Source organism: Cupressus sempervirens, chromosome 1, assembly GCF_028749045.1.
Source record: "Cupressus sempervirens isolate cs-2001-9-10 chromosome 1, ASM2874904v1, whole genome shotgun sequence".
Classification (NCBI taxonomy): Eukaryota; Viridiplantae; Streptophyta; class Pinopsida; order Cupressales; family Cupressaceae; genus Cupressus; species Cupressus sempervirens.
In genome coordinates, this window is record NC_143118.1 from 714,821,766 (window position 1) to 714,843,926 (window position 22,161).

The window sequence follows — 22,161 nt, forward strand, 5'->3', positions numbered from 1 at the left end:
TTGTTTCTATTATTACCAAGTTTTCCCTCTTTGTTGTTGTCTGACTTGGGACTGTATCAAGTTTTGTTAAGTGTCTTTTCATTGTTGAATTGAAAAAATTCTTTAGGGTATGTCGTCTTTATTAGAAAGTGGTATTTGGACTTTGGGTTTTTAAGTATCAGCTGCTGAATCTACATTCTATTTCTGAAGTTCAGATAATGAGTGCAGTTTATGCTTTCCGCTGCTGGTTAATTACACACTATTTCTACTGTTCAGACATTGATTGCAATTTACGTTTCTATAGAAATGCTTCTAATAAAATGCTTGCACTACCGTATATTTTGTTGAACAATAGTACACATTACACGCATTGCCTTTTAGGAATGTTATTAAGAGAACTATATTTTGGGTTTTCTCTCTAAAACAAATGCATATTCCCAACAAAAGAATTATGCAAGTTTTACTCAGATCGGTTAAAGGGCTCTATCTCTAAATGGGATTGTAAAAACTCAAATCTGCATAATATAATTTAAAAAAAAAAAACATTCATTTTTTAAAACATTCCAAAGGGAAAATAATATCATTACAATTCGCTAGAAAATCTGTGTAGCATGCGATCCAAAATAGAACAATGTACTTAGACCTACTCTTCACCTAATAAATTTTCAAACCCATGGCAATCATCATCAAACGACTAGATGTTATGGATGAAGCAATTGTTGATTATTGTGGAATTTTAGTCTGATTTTAGTATTGTTTGTTGGTAATAGCTATTCATATGCATGATTCTGTCATAAAAACAAGGAAAAAACTGCACATTCCTATGTCTCGTAAACCTAGGTGTGGAAAATCTAGAAAACCCTAGCCAGATGCTTCACGTAAAAGATTAGTCCCCTCAAGAAATGCCTAGTGAAATAAAAAAATCACATGATTTCTCTGGAAAAAATGTGGTTAACAACACCAACGAGCAAACAACGGCCGCTGACAATTTTTTCTTTCCCTAAAACATAACATAACATATTCTGCAAATGAACGAATTGTAGACATCACATAATAGATTACCTTCAAATCGATGTCCGTACACGGCGGCCCCTTCGAAAGGCTTGAGGCATATCTTTTTACCCTCGAACACTCCCTTAGCACTGCAACCACGAAACTCGACGCTTCTGGCTCCAAGAAAAGGAAATCACCCAGTTTTCAAAAATCTGCTCTCCAAACTCAAATGCTAAATTGAACCCATTGCCATCAATTTATTGTGGCCATCAAATTTGCATTTATGCAGAGTTAATATGGAAGCGTGTAAATGGCAAAACTGCCTCTTCGAAATGCATTCGGCCATATTGTTTTCATCATTTATCTATCCTTTTTTAGTGTATAATAACAATAAAACCATTGGCAAAATTACCGCTGACCAATAGAAAAGTAGGAAAAACTTTTAAAAATATAAATTAAACTTATTAAAATGCCAAAAAACCATAGCATATGTTTATTTTCCCTATGGTTGGTCACATCTTGAAGCACGAATAATAGTCTTTATTTAACAAGAAAACAATATTCTCTACCTTTTAAAAGGTAGGGACTAATAATGTATTGGCTTACCTAGTTAGCATATTTTTATCCACATAAATTTTTTTTTAATCTTTAGTCCTACTAATTGATTATTTTATAATGATTACAAATAAACATAACATTTTAAATTTGTAATCTAAATCATCTGGGTTAATTTAGTATTTTTAAGCACCTATATTAATTCAATTCAATCACCCTATATTATTATTATTTTTCAAAATTATAAATTAGGTTCATAGATCAATTTGGAACTTCTTCATATTTAAGTGTCATTTGATTTCCACAATCCATTAGCAATATCAATATAAGTTCTTCTCGAATTTGATTGTGTCTGAAGTTTTTTGCATCAATGTTTCGGATCACACATAGTGATCCATCATTAGGATGAAGACCAAGAGAAAAATAATAAGCAGCAGACTAGAGGAGACACATAGATATAAAAAGAGTAGGGAGAGTGGGGGAAAAAGAAGAAGAAAATGAGTTAGAATTAAAAGAGAGAGAAGAAATTCAAACTTTTCAAACAAATTAAGAAGGACTGATAACTAAAGGGCAACCACCAGGAACAAGCCAAAAGACGAAGAGTGAAACCTAACCATAAAACAAAAATATTAAAACCTACAAGCATACAAATAATAATAATGAGTATCAATAATAATAAAAAGGAAGTATATTATAAATGAGTGAGGGTGAATGCATATTCTAATGATAGCAGTAGAGATACAAGTCACATACAATAATGAATTAAGAAGGTGCATCATTATTATTTTCTCATTTGTGTTAGCATTTTTGTAGCTCATTTTTGGATTCATTCTTCATTTATTTTATCTTATTCAGTTATGTGACTTGTGTCTCTATTGCTATCATTAGAATATTCATTCACCCTCACTCATTTATACTATACTTCCTTTTTATTATTATTGATACTCATTATTATTATTTGTATCTTGTAGGTTTCAATATTTTTTCTTTATGGTTAGGTTTCACTCTTCGTCTTTTGGCTTGTTCCCGATGGTTGCCCTTTAGTTATCAGTCCTTCTTAATTTGCTTTAAAAGTTTGAATTTCTTCTCTCTTTTAATTCTAACTCATTTTCTTCTTCTTTTTATCTCCCCCCTTGATCCTCGTGTCTCCCACCCCCTCTCCCTACTCTTTTTTATATCTTTGTGTCTCCTCTAGTCTGCTGCTTATTGTTTTTCTCTTGCTCTTCATCCTAATGATGGATCACTATGTGTGATCTAAAACGTTGATGCAAAAAACTTCAGACACAATCAAATTCCAAAAGAACTAACATTGATATTCTTCATATTTAACTATTGAAGTAGGTAAAGTGAAGTTAATTTGATTATTTTATAATAATCACAAACAAATCTAAAGTTTAAAATCTATAATCTAATTCATGAAGAATGTTCTACTAAAATACAAAAATATACACATACATACGTCTCAAGAATAAACATCTACATCTAATATCTCTACTAAAATGCATAAATATGCAAACTGTAAGTCTTGAATACACATGTATATATTAAAATATAAAAAGTCAAATACATGTCATCCAACTATTGAAGTACTAAATAGTCAAATAAATAGTGAAATGTACATGTCATCGAGGTACTAAAATACACATGTATGTAAGTCTCCAGAATATAAAAAGTCTCCAATATATAAATGCATCAAAATATATTATAAATCTACTACTACTGGAGGGACCCCTCAAGACGCATACAAATAGAACAACTCTATAATCGAGTCTCTTGTACATCCTGTGGTCGAAGTGCAACAATTGAGGTCTGCAAATATATACATTAGAAGTATCTAAATATGTGTGTGTGTGTGCGCACACACACATGAATATGAGTGCATATAGTTTGAAACATAAATAACTTTACAAACTATTTAAAACTTGTAGCTGAGCACTACTAGGTGTCTTAATGGAATCCTCTCTCTAATGTACATGACCTGACCCAACACTAGATGTAATCATGTGCTTAGTGACCTATGCCTGCATGATTTATTATAACTTTTAAATATCTATCTACGCTAAATTTGTAAATTTCAAATATTTATATTTAAAAATATTATTGTGTGCTAGAAAATGTGACATGTTGGGAGCACGGATCAACAAAAAAACATTAGTTAAAAACCTCAAATATGCATCAAAGACTCATCAAAATGAAAGAACATTAGCTAACTAATGCTTGCTTGAGTTTTGCAACTCTAAGCAACCAACAGAGGATATCCTCCAACAGATGGAGGGTATGTTTGGTGTGCTCTTCCAAACACAACAAAAGTATTGAATCTCTTGAGTGGATGTGCAAATGTGAGTAATGATGAAATATGAACCTAGGCTACATGAGACGAAGAACACCTCAAGAAATGGATATGGAGAAAGCCATACTTGAAAGCATTTAAAGATGAAAATGAAATGCAACCAAGAAAGCTAACTAAGTATGCAAGCTATACTAACACGTAAATGCAATGGAAATGTGAATGCACAAGTAAACTAGATGAACAATGCAAATGCAAAAGCTAAACCAGCTACCAAATGGTTAGTATGCTTGTAAAAATCACCATGAAAACTACCATGAAAGCTACTATGAAAACTCAAACTAGTATGTAAGCTTAAATAAAAACTCAAATCTCAAACCAACATGATAACAATGCAATAATGAGAGTTGCAAATGCTTGAGACAAGGCCTCTATTTATAGGCTTGAGGGAGGGCTTGGTGAGGTGGCATCCATGTGGGTGCCACATAAGGTGACATGCAAGCCATGCAAATGGTCAAAAATTCAAAGTTTTCTCACACACGTGTGAGAAAACTTGAGAAGAAGACTGGGAGACAAGAGTGCAAAGGGGAGTGTGAAAGCACGCCTTCTCCCACATGTGTGAGCACACACTTAGGCTAATGAGGGAGATTAGGAAGGAGATTAGGATGATTAATTGGGATTATAGAAGAAGTAGGCTTAAGAGGATGAAAAAGATGGGTGTAGGCTAGGATTAAGATTAAATTAAATAGGATTTAATTTAATCATAGGTTTAGAAGAATTAATGAGATGTGGGGATTTAAATAAATAAGATTTATTTAAAAAGGAGAAACATGGAGGATTATGTATTAAATTAATTTAACACATTAGGGCTAGGGGTAGGAGAATGAACTTATTTAATTAATTAATTAAATTAAATAAGTAGAAGAATGTGACCAATATAATTAATTAATTAATAATTAATTACAATTTCACGAACAATATTAATAAATTAATATAGTCTTTTGGAACGATTTTATGTGTCTATATTTTGCTCTTTTTTGATGTGATGTTAGAATGACATCATATCAAAGAAAATAAAATATAAGTTGCCCCAGAGAAGGTAGGAGTCCTAAGGGTGACGACAGGGGAGGAGGGTGCCCCCTCGAGGAAATGGGGTGAAAATGAATATATTTTGCCCCATTTTCTCAAAAATAGACACAGGAAGGAAAAGGGAAGGAAAAAGGCTTATGGAAAGGCCTTGCATGACTTGTTGGTAAGATCGACATGAAGCAAGGTGAAGTGGATAATGATTAATCTAAATGCAACTTAACTACATGAATGCATGAGATTCAGTTGTGTTCATATGTGAGAGCACACCTTAATATCATAGATGACAATATGCCTTTACGTGGACTAGACTCTCAACACAATAGATGTAGGTTTCTGAGTCACAATGGAAAAAATGACACATATGCACTAGAGAGGTCTAGGCACACCCAAAGTCTTGTTATGGATTTTGGTGGAAAGTGTGCTAGCCCATTGTCCCCAGTGAGCAATGCATAACCATAACTCAAAAGCCGACAAAGATGTGCTAAAGAACCATGAAAATAGATCATATCACAAAATGACATGTGAAATTAGGTCAAACCTTTCAAATGATACCAAGATATTGAAGATCGAGGCACACTTGGAAAGGCTATCGCTGGCACACAAAGATAAAATCAACAAAAAGACCTTATGACCAAGTAGTCATTCAATCCACCATGCTTGCCATGAACTTGATTTTGATAGTGAAAATTTTTAAGCCTATGTAGCAAGGGTTCATCTTGTAAGGAAAAAATTGATTGTTTGATTGAATTGTATTGAAATGTTTGTGATTGTTCATTGGCAATAGTGTGAAAGGAACAGTGTTCTCGAATCATTTAGCCTTAGTGTGAATTTATGTAAGTTTGTTTGCAATCACTATTTGATAAGCTCAGTTTGATGGGGTGAAGCTTAGTGTCATGAGATAAATAGAAGGATTTGGATAAGATATGATAAGATAATGGATGAATTGAATTGGAATGGAAGGGGAATGCGAGAGAGAAAGTGATAAATGGTCGATAGAGGAAAGTGTGTTTAATGGAAGATTAGAAAGTTGATCAAGGTATATGCAAATAGATGGAAAAATGAAGCAATTGATGATGGAAATGATTTGAATGAAATGATTAGAAGAAGGGAATATTGAATGGATTTGAAGAAGTAAAAATTGATGGAAGTTGGAATGGATTAGAACCAATGACAAGGGATAACCAAGGGATGGAGGAAAAGCAACGTGAGTTGGTGGATGAAAAGAATGGTGAAAGGATATGAGGGAAAATGTGGAGCCAAGGACCATTTTTCGAAGGAGTCCAAATGCCCCATACCAAGGGTAGGTAAATGGAAGAAAATATGGTGGGAAAGGATGCATTAAAATGGAAAGATGGTCGAAAGGCAAGTGTATGGAGGAAGAGAAGGCATGTGCTCTTCCAAAGCATGTATGAACATTTTGGTATTGTGCCTCTAATAGTGATCACAAGCATGGGTATGAAAGTGGAATGAAGAGGGGATATGAGAGGGGAGGTATGAAAAAGGGATAATGATATGGATAGAGTGTGGGATATAAAGTGGATGGGATGGAAAGGCTAACCAAGATCAAGGACATATGCAAGAAGGATGGAAGTATATAGGTGTATGGATGGAAAATGGATGAACATGACAAGGACTATGGGATGCAAGATATGGATAGAATGTCAAGATCAAATATATGGAACGATTATGGGATGTATGTAGGAAAATGTATGAACATGGAAAGTGCATATGGATGGATGAAAGGAAAGTGAAAGTCAAGATAAAAAATGGAAGAGGATGATGAACGGTAAATATGAATATGGAAGATATGTATGGAAGAGTGGTATGGATGGAGCTTGCCCCCAGTATAGAGTGCAAGTGGAAGAGGAAAAGTGAATGGATGGATAAGTGGAAGTGGAAGATTGTGGATACATGATAGGAAAATGAAGGGAGGACTCAAGCATCTATTTACATGGATGGTATCCCTTGATATTTTATGTCTCTTTTTTTTTTTCAAGGATTTTTTACTATTTTCTCATAGATGTTGGTAAGATAGTGAATGGAGGACAATGACTTATAAAAAGGTTTGGAGTAAGGGGATGGAATGTTTGGGAGGAAGACATGGTTGATGGATGCTATGTTGGAAGACTTGTGAATGAGTGGATGAAGGAGATGGAAAGATCATCATTGACACACATCTTGAAGGGTGATAGAAAGGAGGAAATTGTGTAGAATATGTAAGTTTGGATTTTGGGATATAGGGACCCAAAATGGGTGAAGGATATGATGTATTTGGGTATATAAGGACTCGAAATGGATTTGGAAAATGGAAGCGTCGATGATTTATGCATGAGGGAAGCCTTTAGATTAGCAAAATTGGATGTCATTTTGAATCTTTCTTTGAGATTTATTTCTACATTAAGTAGCTTTGGGATCCACAAAATTTTTACATTTTTAATTTTGAGCCTTTGGGGCCATCTGATTTTGTTCTAGATCATATTATTCTTTTCTTGGACATGTCTTTTAGAGGGGACATGTTGATCCTTGGGCTTTTGTGGATTTTTAGCTTTATTCACATTTTCTTTGGCATCCAATTTGCTTCCATTGGCCATGGTAGGGGTGCATGAAGGTAAATGCGATGGAGAGCTTATGGATGGTGAACATTGGAAGAAATTCAAGGATGTGTGCCTTTGTTGATCTTTACTAGGATCATGAGGGGATGAAGTAGAGAACATGAATATGGTGGATGGATATATGTAAGGACCCAAAATAGAAGGAAGGGATGAAGGATTTGGCGGTGGAACATAAGGACCTAGAATGGATGGAAGGGAGGAAGAATGGGAATATTGATATAAGGTCCTAAAATTGATTTGGAAGAGGAATGATGGGAAGCTTTAGGTTTGGAAGAATGAATTATAGATTTTGGAGGAGTGGAAGGTGTACCAACATCTTGAGACATTATTTCTTCAATGGGATACTTATCATTTTTAATACAAGATGCAAGTCTAGGTATATGGGGTTCATGAGTGGATTGGATAGGTGTGATACCTAATCATGTGGAGGATTAGGATCACAAGGGGGATTATGATGGATAATAGGATCTTGGGATGGGGGGGGATCATGAAAGGAAAATGAAGGGGTGCTTTGATTGTGACTTACAAGAGGATTGTGTAGTGGATCAAGTGGATCATGAGATGGAATAGGATCATGAGATGGAGTGATTTGATCTTGACATGGAGGAGTATGAGTGGATGGAGTGGAAGGAACTTCTTCATTACGTCTAGGATCTATGGAGGCTAACTCTTGAGATGAAATGGAATTGGTGGTACATGGAATGCCTTGATCTTGATTAGGAAGGGAATCATGAATTGGACTAAGAGGGATAAATGGATCTTGAGGGATAGGGGAATGATGGGATGGAGAAATGCTCGGCCCTAGAGAGGAATCTATAATGTCATGCTTTAGAGGAAGATCTTGAGATGGAATTGGTGGTATGATGTGAGGTGATTAGCTCTCTTCATTTTGTATTTTACACTTAGCCAAGAATGATGAGAAATACCCCTTATGGGGTGGGGATGATGTTTTTGGAGGATTAGGATTGTGTGAAGATGTAACTATGGATAGGGGATTGCATGGAGGGTTGGGGTTGGATGGGACATAAGGACTATGATCTTCAAAACATGGGGGAAGAGGACACATGGCATGGAAGGTGGACTTTTTCTCTTGACTTGCTAAGAGATAATTCTTTAGTTGCTCCATTTCCTTGGCAAGGTCATTTGTGGTTGAGGAATTGTGTGGACTATGAATGGAATTTAATGTAGTTGAAGAATAATGAGGTGGATTTCCCTTGTCAAAGGTAAAAGAATGATGAACATGAGATGGATTAAAGTTGGATATGAAGTGTTGAGGATGGATTTGATATGCAGGTTGAACAGGAGGTAGAACTCCATATTTTCTTTGATGATCATCAACCATTTGATTAAGCCAATTCTGATCCATAGATGTTAGACGAAGGATGATGTAAGATTTGATGATGTATGGAATATGAACTTGGAACTAGGAGCAATTTTAGACTTTGTGTTGACTTGATTTGAAACGGATTGGACTTGATATTGATTTGATTTGATTTGATATTGATTGGATTAGGGTTTGATTTGATTTGATAAAAAAAAATCGTACGATATTGCAAACAAGTGAATGTGGGATTTGAATTAAAATCCAATGTTTGTGACAATGCTCCTATGTCCAAAGCAGAAGATTTTATGAAAAAAAATTGAATTAGAAGAAGACATGAATGAAATTAGGAAGATTGATTATGGAGGAAGATGTAAATGGATTGAATTAAGAATTGATTAGAAATAACTAAATTTGAGAAGGAATTGGATTAGAAGGATGGTGATTGGAAGGATGAAATTAAGGATGAACGATGAGATTGGTGAAGGAAATTGAATCTGGATGATGATGAATCATGACTAGGATGAAGATTATGGAGGAGATTGAATGATGGGGAAATTATTTGGATGAATGTTGATGATGAAGGCGTCAAGTAATGATTTGAATGATTAAGATAAGAGATGAATGAGGGTGATGACTTTGATGATGTGGAATTGATGTGGACAACTTGACTAAGAGGACCTAAACCAAGACTTGTTTTTGTTGTTTTTGAAATTTTTGACTTTTTTGATTTTTGAATTTTTATGAATTTTTATGTTTTACAATGTTTTTGGATTTTTTGATTTTGATATGCAAAAGAAAACAAAGAAATATATACAAGGCAATTGTAGCTAGTGTGTCCTATTCAACGGGGAGGGTTTCAAATACTCAAGCACATCAAACACACCAACAATCCTACAAGGTTGCAACTAGGATGTACAAGGATCAACTAGAGGGAATCCTCAATATATGCAAGGTGCGTGAGGCCCAAATCTGTAGATGAAAGAAAATAATGCCACACAGCCGGGGGGAGAAGGTAACTCAAATCTCCTCCTTCACTTCCCGAAGGTATAAAGTTCTTTGGGGCTTAGCTAAGAGTGACAAGATTTTGCTTCGAAGAGAGGTGTCTTTCGATTCACTTCCCAATTTTTATACTCTGCCAGAACACTGGAGTTGAGGTCATCCTAAGGGTTAATGAAATCCTCAAGCAGGCCTCCTAAAAAGATAAAAATAAGACCACTTATTTCCTGTGCACCCAAGATCACTCGAAGACATGAGAGGAGAGAATACATAAGTGGCCTCGGGGTTTAACAGACACATGTTCTTTCCTAATGAAACTTTAGGTTTTGTAATCTACTTGAAGACACATGTGATTAAAGCAAACAATGTTCTTTCCAACTTAAAATTTTGCCAATGTAAATGAAAATGTGGATTTGTCAACAAGAAAAGTAAAGCGAGCATGTAGAAATGAAATGCTGAAAGTGAAAAATGCTGAAAATAAAGTCAATTTACTTTAGGGCATTCAAGAGTGTGTGACTTCATTTTAAGTATCAAACCCAAATGTGTTCTAACCTAGGCATACATGTCAATTTTAAGCACCAATTCCAAATGTTCTCTAGCCTAGACATACATGTCCATTGTCCCTTAATGCATTCAAGATAGTGTGAGTTCCTTTTATACACCAAATCCAAATGTTATATAGCCTAGGCATTCATGTCCATTTTAAGCACCAAGTCCAAATGTTGGTTAACCTAAACATTCATTCATTCAAATGAGAGTGATTAAGTCATACAAGTTTATTAACCTTTAAGTTCTAAGTGATAATAATCACTACAAATTTTCTTAGTGATGAAAATCACTATTGATTTTGTTTTTAAGTCTTTCAAGGTTAATTCCCAAAAGCAATAAGACATTAAGAAAAACCTACAAGAAAATATGGTTAGGTGTTAAAAATGGTTCAATCTACAAGAAAAAAAAAACTTGATTAGCCTAACAAGAAAAATACCAAAATGAAGGTTTTACTATGAGAAAATTTATTTTAACTTTTTTTCTTATTTTTTCTATACGTAAATAAGCTTAGAATGGCCTCAATCCTATGAAACCACCAAAAGTCAAAATTTGATTTATAATTTAAAAAAATAAAAATAAAAAGAAAATCATAGACGACAGAATGCAAGTAGAGATGGCAGAATGCAGACAGAGATGATAGAATAACAAAGACAACAAAACTCATAGACGACAAAACTAAAACTCACCAAAAAATTGCAGACAACAAAACTAAAAGTTACCAAAAAGTTGTAGATGCCAAAACAGTGAGTTGCTAGAAAAATGCAAACAATAGTATACAATGGAGATGACAGCTTGAATAATGCGGATGACAAATTGTTATGGGCACATGACAATATGGAAAATGTAGACAACAGAACAAACAACTAAAAAAATGATAATTTTTGCGAGTTGAGTGAAGATGCCAATCTACGCAAACACTAGTCTACTTAGATGCTAATCTATGGAGACGATGGTTCACAAACAACACTGCATCTAGTGTAGATGACAATGCGTAGATTTTGGCAAAAATTTATAGTTTCTTAACAAATTTTTGAAAAGAAAATAGAGATGTGGGTCCCATTGGGCATGCCAAAATGTGTGCTAGAAAATGTGACCTATTGGGAGCACGAATCAACAAACAAACATTAGTTAAAAATCTTAAATATGCATCAAAGACTCATCAAAATGAAAGAACATTAGATAATTAATGCTTGCTTGAGTTTTGCAACTCTAAGTAGCCAACAAACCAAATCCTCCAGCCACCTTTATAGCTCAAAAAAGGCACCCATGAGAGGCTTTGTTGGTGTGTTAAGATTGGGGGTATGTTTGGTGTGCTCTTCCAAACACAACAAAAGTATTGAACATCTTGAGTGGATGTGCAAATGTGAGTAATGATAAAATATAAACTTAGGCTACATGAGATGAATAACACCTCAAGAAATGGCTATGGAGAAAGTCATACTTGAAGGCATTCAAGGATGAAAATGAAATGCAACCAAGAAAGCTAACTAAGTATGCAAGCTATACTAACATGTAAATGCAATGGAAATGTGAATGCACAAGTAAACTAGATGAGCAATGCAAATGAAAAAACTAAACCAGCTACCAAATGGTTAGTATGCTTGTAAAAATCACCATGAAAAATACCATGAAAGTTACTATGAAAACTCAAACTAGCATGCAAGCTCAAATAAAAACTGAAATCTCAAACCAACATGATAACAATGCAATAACGAGAGATGCAAATGTTTGAGACAAGGTCTCTATTTATAGGCTTGAGGGAGGGCTTAGTGAGGTGGCATCCATGTGGGTGCCACATAAGGTGACATGCAAGCCATGCAAATGGTCAAAAATTCAAAGTTTTCTCACACATGTGTGAGCAAACTTGAGAAGAAGAGTGGGAGACAAGAGTGCAAAGGGGAGTTTGGAAGCATGCCTTCTCACACATGTGTGAGCACACACTTAGGCTAATGAGGGGGATTAAGAAGGAGATTAGGATGATTAAGGGGGATTATAGAAGAAGTAGGCTTAAGAGGATGAAAAAGATAGGTGTAGGCTAGGCTTAAGATTAAATTAAATAGGATTTAATTTAATCATAGGTTTACAAGAATTAACGAGATGTGGGGGTTTAAATAAATAAGATTTATTTAAAAAGGGGAAACATGGAGGATTATGTATTAAATTAATTTAACACATTAGGGCTAGGGGTATTTAAATTTAATTTAACTACTTATAAGAATGAACTTAATTAATTAATTAAATTTAATAAGTAGAAGAATGTGACCAATATAATTAATTAATTAATAATTAATTACAATGTTACGAGCAATATTAATAAATTAATATAGTCTTTAGGGATGATTTTAAGCGTCTACAATTATATATATACCTAGGTCTCAAGAGGTGGAGGATGATCATTAGACTCCATTGTATCATCTATCGATGAACCTCTAGTGTCAACATCTCATCCTAATACACTAGCATCATCTCCTAAAACTCCAACACCTACTGAACCACCCTTAGTGCCATAATCTCCAACTGCTAGTAATGATGAGTGAAGTGGCATGTGTAATTGGCTAGGTAATGGTGTAGAACTAGTGCCAGGTCATAATGACATGTCCATGTACAATGAAAGTCCCATGCTCAAACTAGTATCAATCTTAGATAGCCCTCATATTTTCTTACAAACATCATTAAGGCCCTCAGTTGTGATCCTGACATCTCCAACTTGTATGCCCGAGTCATTTGTAGAGTGTCGAGCCTAGTGCATAATGCTATGAGCTATGCTATGTGGCGACTATCACTGGTGTGCTCTATGCCTATGGAACTATGGGACTTTGATGGTGTCTAATGGTGTCCATCACCAAGTAGAACTAGTATCCCTTGTGTATTGGAAATATAGCTGATACCCTATAATAGATCCTCCAAAAGATACAACACTAAATCCATATGTGTATGTTTTCTAGAAAAAGCATGAACATCACATAGTACTAGTAGTCCAACAACTCTATGTGCCTCATTAGGGGAGTTACTTGAAGTGTTATTCAATGTCTTTGAAGATGGTCAACTTGGAAGACTCCATCGAGTGTGAATATAGCGACCAAGAGAATCATATGTGATACTAGCATCCGTAGATGCAATGTGTCCAATACTATCAATTGCTCCCCTCTAGGAAGCAATGATAATGTCATGCCCAAATTTTACAAGGAAAAAATACAACCAAATTTTTTTTTGAAGGTAACCATTGAGACACTCTTACAAAACTATACATTGCTTGATATTAAAACTACACATTTTCTTGTGTTGTGATTTAGTTACATCTAGGTAACATGTTCCTAGGCTATTGAGTTGGAGGTGTTCTTTTAGGTTGATTGGTGGCTTGGAGAAAGAATATGTAACGACTTCTTAGGAACATTAACTTTTTTCAATCCAGTCTTAGGACGTATCATGGGTAGAATAAAAGTCTGAGGTTTGGGGTAAATAGAATTAGTTGATGTAAGAGTGTTTATTATGTTTGGGACCCTAGTCCTCAAGTTCAATGGTGATTAATAGGTTTTCATAGTGCTCCCTTTGTTAAAGTTCAAGTAAAAGCATATGACTATATGTTTTATGAGATAAGGTTTAAGTTTCACATTCTAACTTGAGAAAAAAGCAATGCTGTGCTATACCAAATCTCTTTTTGATATAGGTTGATCAACTTGGGAATATGGAACGTGAATACGTACACATATGTACTAATTTTTTTTTGATGTTAATGTAAAATATCTAAAATATTTCCTCTTGTACATCACTCCTACTCCATACTTTTACTATGCTAACGTTATTCTTATACATTTTTTTGTATAGGGAGTTCCCATCTAAATAGACTCTTACAATTCCTTATTTAATTATGTCATATTAACACCCAACTACTTTCATTATTGGCTTAACCCTTAATTATTCCTACCTTACATTATCAACTATGAACCGTTTCCTTTAACTATGATTCATAATTTATACCTCCAAATAATAAATTTATCTTCTAACTAGTAAACATTATCTAAGTACCAACTACTTTAACTATTACTAATACATATACTTATTTAACCACTTATATATAAATAAATAAATAAATAAATAAATAAATAAATAAATAAATAAATAAATAAATAAATAAATAAATAAATAAATAAATATATATATATATATATATATATATATATGTATATATATATGTATATAGTTTAGTTACTTTCTAACTAAACTAAATAAATTGTACAATCCTATGACCACTTACATAACTACTAAAAATCTATAAATCTTATATTTAGTTTAAATAACCTAAATGCCAACTTTATTAACTATACTAATCACTTACTCTAACTTAGATTAATTTAGTTCTAACTATGCTCCTTTTAAAATTTTAATATTTTCTACCATCCTACCTACATACCCACTACCTACCTCCTAATAAAACCTATGAACTTCCCATGTGGCAAGGAGGCAGGTGTCCCATCCATGTGCCCTATCTCCAAGGTGGGTGGCGGCCCTTTTTGGGAGGTGTGGGAGTAAGGCACCAAAGTAGGGTGTGCCTTGGTGGAGGCTCCTAGGAGGTCCCTTGACATGTGTTAGAGGGACAATACTTTTCAATGCACCTAGGAGTACTCCCACTTGCACTTTGGTTGGTTTGAGATGGAACTAGATAAACGTGGAGTGTGGTGGTCATTTCTTACAAGGTAAGTGTTAGTTTGTGTTTCTCTTTTTCTACTTTATTAATATAGGCCTTTCCCTAACATGTACATAGGTTTCTCTTTTCTTTTGATGACCATCTAGGTGATGGAATATTGTCATGTCATAAGCATTGTCTTTTCACTCACATAGGTCTACATTCCTAAAGGGAATATTTGCTAGGTTTTGAGGGTAAACAATTATAAAAAGATTAGAGAAGTATCACGTGAATGTTAGGGTCTCTATGATATAAGTAAAAATAAATATATTGACTACATCATTGCTTATTGTTTGACTTAGTACAAGAAGTTTTTATTATTATGAGATTTTATAGGGAGGGATCTAAGAAATTTCCCTAGGAATAAAATATTGGTCTGTATCAGGAAGAGATCTATTTGACTCCCCATACAAAACCCAAAGAGCCAATTAGGCATGTACAGGCTTATTTTCTCTTGGTGATTTATGTTTGTGATTGGTTTTTTTTTTTTTTCTCCCCTACTGAACTATGACATTATGACTATTAGTTTGATAGGAATTTGATGTTACCCCCATATTCTAATGTAATTTCTTAGTTAAATGGATCCATTAGATATCCCTTGAATCATTTCTCAATTACAAGGAAATAATAGAGACATGAACAAGTGTGGAGCAAATAAAATTATATTTTTATAAGAACAATAAAATTTGAATGTCATTGAATGATAATCTAATGCTTATTGGAACTTAATCTAGATGGACCATCTAAATAAAACAATCTCTTGTATTGCCTCATGATTGAATTGATCATGATACTCACAATGTATAATTCCTTACATGAGTAGTGAAAGAACAATGAACTATCCTTTGATGTGACTTTATTTTACATCCCGTCTAAGACTATTTAATGCATTAATCCATACATTCAACAATTGTGATCAAACTTACAATGAAATCAACTGTAATCTTTCCCAAGTTTATTCTCTCTTGCATGAAACTACATTTCAAAATGGTGTATATAATCAAAGATCTCCTTCATATCCAACTTAGTTTACAAATTCCTATTAATATACAATAAGGTGTAAATCCTTTTCATAATACAAAAGCCATGATGGATATTTTTCCATCTCAACATATTACAAAATGAAGTGGGAAGAATTGACTCCTCAACTACATGGCACATCATCTCAAAACTTGATTTTTCCACAATGCCAAGGGTAAAACCCTAATTTCCTCATAGATCCATTCTCACAAAACCTAAAAAAATAACACAAACTAGGAACCATGGAGGCTCACCTTCCATCCTAGAACTCGAAAAGGTCACCCACCGAGTTGGGGAAACAAAGCCCAAATGGGTTTCACACACAACATCTACTAACACATACATTCATACAACACAACACATAATAATCCCTTCCATGGCCTACAAAATGATTCACCATTGGAGTCATGAACACAATGGGTGAAGGTGGACTCTTCAAAGAGGAGAATGACATATCCATAACACAAAATAAATCTACAGTTGCATTTTTGCCTCTCAAAGCTATCATAAAATCTCCTCCTCTTTACACATACCCTGATGCCTCCAAAACAAAAAAAAAGCACATGGCTTCAATGGAGCCCATTCTCCATGAAAGAAAGAAAATCTCTTCATAATGAGGTAAATTTTCTCAACCACAATGTTGAGCCCAACTGACCCCTTCACCCAAGGCTTCTCTTCCCTCCCAAGGGTGAGCGAAGCCTTCACACCCATTAACAAATTCAACATTCAAAACAAAACAAGGAGATCAAGGAAGAAAACCAAAAAAATACATGAAGAAAAATGCACAACCACAACACAATACAAAGATTTATAATACAATACATGATCCCATAACAATACTACATGCTTCCAGATTCATTATGAAATGTTAAAATGGTCATGGTTTGAGCACTAACCTTGGTCCAAGCTAAAGGCAATCATACTTGATAAAGAGCTCCCTTAGCCTCCCTTCAACACCCTAACTATCTCTAAACTTAGAGATTTGGCGAACACCCCACTAGTCTATCCAAGTCTACCTAAAAAGGATTTTCCCACTATCTATTTTGGAAAAAACACCAAGCCACTCCCTCTTAAAAACTTGTCCCCCCCTAAGTTTTTTTTTTTTTTGACTTAGTGGAAACATGGGGAAGAACACTTGTGAAAACTCCATTTTCGAATTGGTGGAAGAATGCATTGGTAAAAGGCTCCCCTAGGCTATCTAGGCATTAATATGGTCAAAATTAGGCCCCTAACATATTCTACTATCATATGGGTAGCTTATTTTCACACAAAGGACACTTTGGGACCACCTAATGACCCTTCAAAACCTTGGTCAAGTCTAAATTTGAATTTCCTTTTGATAGTGACCCATCCTATCCCTTGTCAAGTTGGTTTACTTAATCTTTAACAAGGTAATTAGTTAAGGACAAAATGCTGCCATGACCAAAACCCTAGGTGACATGTCATTAACACACAAAAACCTACAATTGTCAAGTGACACATTAAAGCACATTACACATCATCATGACATGTCTCTAATGCATCTTTGAGATTAAAATTTCCACACACACAAGAAAGCTTACATTTATGAAATAAAATACATCACAACAAGGCTTTTGAATCTTCCAAAGATTCACGTTGGCTAAATCATGTTTACATGGGTTTGGACATTGTTTCCTTGATAATTTCCTTGGTTCCACTTCATGCACACTAAAATTGAGCATCAATAGTCCAAAGAAGATCACATAAAAATACATATCATGTATGAATACATATTCCAATGTTACATAATCTATATTACTTAATTCAATTAAATTTATTTTCTTAATCAAATCAATTAAAACATTTCAAATCATGAAAATATCAAAATTTGCATATCAAATTTAATCATAAATCAAAATAATAAAATTAGCAGTTTGCATCACATCATAATCTAATTTCTATTCTACCATGTGTAAAGTTGCATCCATATTTGTTCGATCATCCCATAGACAATATTTGGTTTTTAATACACGTCATTAGCTGGAAAATACTACTGTAATGCCAAAATCAATAGATAATATAAGCCACTATCCATCTAAGTCCTGAATAAATGTTAAAATATCCAAATCTTGAGTATCAAAATGTAAGTAAAATAGCTATGTTATGACAGCTCAGGGTAAGGCCTCACAGAAAACTCTATCTACAATAGGTGCTAGTGCTAGAGTTGCCAGAGGAAGTCTCTAGCTAATGAACTATCTCACATCAAGAGGTGGCAGGCACTGTGCACTATAATACTAGTCACTATCTACGATCTGACCACACCCTTGTCTGCAGTAATCTAGAATATCTAAGTACCTGACATTGAACCCCATGCAGAACTCAACATACAACTATTGTGCAAAATAAAGAGGTATCTGATCATTATTAGGATAGCAACCATGTGTGGCTAAAAAATGAGGGTAGATCATACTAGCAATAACTAGATCTCTGTACTATGTCACTTGATAGCCTCTCACCCTGCCTTGTCTATCCTCATATGATGGAAATAAATGTCATTTGATGACATCTTTGGGGGTCACCCTCTTGACATCATCAAAAGATGCATCTCCTTAGAATCTTAGGTCTAAGCTCCCTAGATGTGGCAGCTAATATATCAGGGGTAAATGAATGATGAGCTCTAAATCTAGTAATGAGATCTTGTAAAATCCTACATATGGTCGCACATATGTTTCTATATAAACCATCATTGTAGGAAAATATAGAGTGTTGTAATCTAATAACCTCCTGCTCTAAAAATGAAAATAATGAGTTGATATCAATGCATGGAGGTGGTGAAGTGGGAGCCATAGTAGGGCCTCTAGTAGGAGTCACACCAGGACCTCTAACAAGAGCTATCACAGGAGCCGTACTAGGACTTGCACCAAGAGCCACAATACAATCCCCACCATGAACCCCAAAATGAGCCACAACACGAGCCCCACCATGAGCAGCACCATGAACTAAACCATGAGCCACATTAGGAGCCACAACAAGAGCCACAATAGGAGCCGCAATAGGAGGAATCACAACAGGAGCCTCATCACCCTTAGGATGATGAGCAGGCTGATCGTGTGAAGTCTAAGGTTTTGTTAGGGTTTGATTAGGGTTATGATTAGATTAGGGTTTGAGTTAGATTAGGGTTTGATTTAGATTAGGTTTTGAGTTTTGAGTTATGATTAGATTAGGGTTTGAGTTATAGTTTAAGTTAGATTAGAGTTTGATTTGAGTTAGATTAGGTTATGATTAGGGTTTGAGTTAGATTAGGGTTTGATTTCTAGGGTTATAGTTAGATTAGGGTTTGAGTTAGATAATTAGGGTTTGATTAGGGTTTCATTTAGATTAGGGTTTGAGTTTTTAGTGAGGATTAGATTATGATTTGAGTTAGATTAGAGTTTGAGTTTTCAGTAAGGATTAGATTAGGGTTTGAGTTATATTAGGGTTTGAGTTAGATTAGGGTTTCATTTTGAGTTATGGTTAGGTTAGGATTTGAGTTAGGGTTAGGGTTAAAGATTAGGGTTTGAATTCTAGGGTTATGGTTATATTAGGGTTAGATTCTGGTGAACTAGAGTTTTCAGGTTAGGGTTAGATTACAGTTACGGTTCTAGAGTTAGATTAGGGTAACTTTAGTTAGGGTTAGTGTTAAATTAAGGTTTGAGTTTGAGTTAGGGTTAGATTAGGGTTATCTAGTTAGATTGGGGTTATGGTTCCAGGGTTAGATTAGGGTTTCAGTTATAAAACTCTTGGGTTAGATTACGGTTACAATTTTCAAGTTGGGGTTAGATTAGGGTTAGAAAGTAGGGTTTGTGTTTGAGTTAGGGTTAGATTAGAGTTTGTTAGGGTTAGGTTAGTGTTGGAGATAGAGTTCTAATACTTTTTAATTTTCTAGACTAATGTTTTTTTTGTTTTTTCTAATATTTTTCTAATATTTTGTAATTTTTTTTGAAATGTTTTATAATATTTTCCTAATATTTTGTAATGTTTTTTCTAATATTTTCTAATGTTATTTTTTTTATAAATGTTATACTAATATTTCCTAATGTTATACTAATTTATTTTTCTAATATTTTCTAATGTTATAATACTTTTCTAATATTTTGTAATGTTTTTCTAATATTTTCTAATTTTCTAGACTAATATTTAAAAAAATAATTTCTAATATTTTTCTAATATTTTCTAATGTTTTTCTAATATTTAAATGTAATATTTTTTCTACTATTTTCTGATAAAACTAATATTTTTCTGAATTTCTTTTCTAATGTTATACTAATATTTTCCTAATATTTTAGATTAAGATGTTTTTTATATTTTATAATATTTTTTCTAATATTCTACACTATTGTTTTCTTAATATTTTCTAATATTTTTCTAATATATTCTAATACTTTTCTAATATTTTCTAGACTTATATTTTTAAAAATATTTTCTATTGTTTTTCTAATATAAAAGTAATATTTTTTCTAATATTTTTCTAATAAAACTAATATTTTTCTAAATTTGTTTCCTAATGTTATACTAATTTTAAAAATAATTTCTAACATTTTTCTAATATTCTACACTATTGTTTTTAATATTTTGTTATATTTTTCTAATATTTTCTAGAGTAATATTTTAAAAATATTTTCTAATATTTTTGTAATATAAATGTAATGTTTTTTCTAATATTTTTCTAATAAAACTAGTATTTTTAAAAATTTGTTTCCTATTGTTATACTAATTTTAAAAATATTTCTCTAATATTCTACACTATTATTTTTTTAATATTTTGTAATGTTTTTCTAATATATTGTAATATTTTTCTATTATTTGCTAGACTAATGTTTTTAAAAATATTTTCTAATATTTTTCTAATATAAATGTAATATTTTTCTAATATTTTCTAATAAAACTAATATTTTTCTATTTTTTTTTCTTAGTGTTATATTAATATTTTCCTTATATTTTATATTAACATTTAAAAAAAATATTTTGTAATATTTTTCTAATATTCTAACATTATTGTTCTTTACTATTCTGTATTGTTTTTCTAGTATATTGTAATGTTTTCTAATATTTTCTAGACTAATGTTTTTAAAAATATTTTCTAATATTTATCTAATATACATGTAATGTTTTTCTAATAAAACTAATATTTTTGTAAATTTGTTCCTAATGTTATAGTAATATTTTTTTGATATTCTAGATTAACATTTTTAAAAATATTTTAAAATATTTTTCTAATATTCTAGACTATTGCTTTTCTAATATTTGTCTAATTTAACACTATTTTTTTCTAAATTTTTTTCCTAATGGTAAATTAATATTTTTCTAATATTCTACACTAATATTTTGAAAATAATTTCTAATATATTTTCTAATAACGCTCATATATAACTAACAAATACAAAAAAATAATAAATGATAAATTAATAGAATTAACTAACATAAAAAAATAAAAATATTAAATTAACATGAAAATATTCTTTAAAAGCATAAAAAACATAAAAAACCTTCAAATAATAACATATATACATACTTGAAATAGTGTAACAACCAAAATTTAGAGGAGAATAATGCAAAGTGATGCAACTCACTTAGCAATCAGGTATGTTCACTTCAACATCCAAATAAAATTCAGCTCACCATAAAAATGAATAGGAAAAATGGAAAAATGAGAGTTTTAATCTCAAAATTACCATAATTATATGTTCGACTGAAGATATTAATTAGGGATGTTTGTGCGAACATACCTTATTTAACCCAAATATGTTCATGCGAATATACAAGTCTTTTAGGTTCCTATGCACATACTTAATATGTTCACATAGACATACAGAAAATGGAAATTGGAAAATTTCCATTGTTTCATGATTTTCTTCGTACTAGAAAAGTGGTACCTAGCATTGTGGCTTCACCCATTATTGATCAAACCACACGACAATGCAATTGGAATGTCCCCTTTTTGGATTCCCCCATATTTTTTTCCTAGTACCACAAATCCAATAAAATAGGGAGCATAATATGATTAGAGATATATTTACCTAAAAGAATCTAAAGCAAGATAAATGCTTGTTGAATTCATGCAATCTTGTGAGAT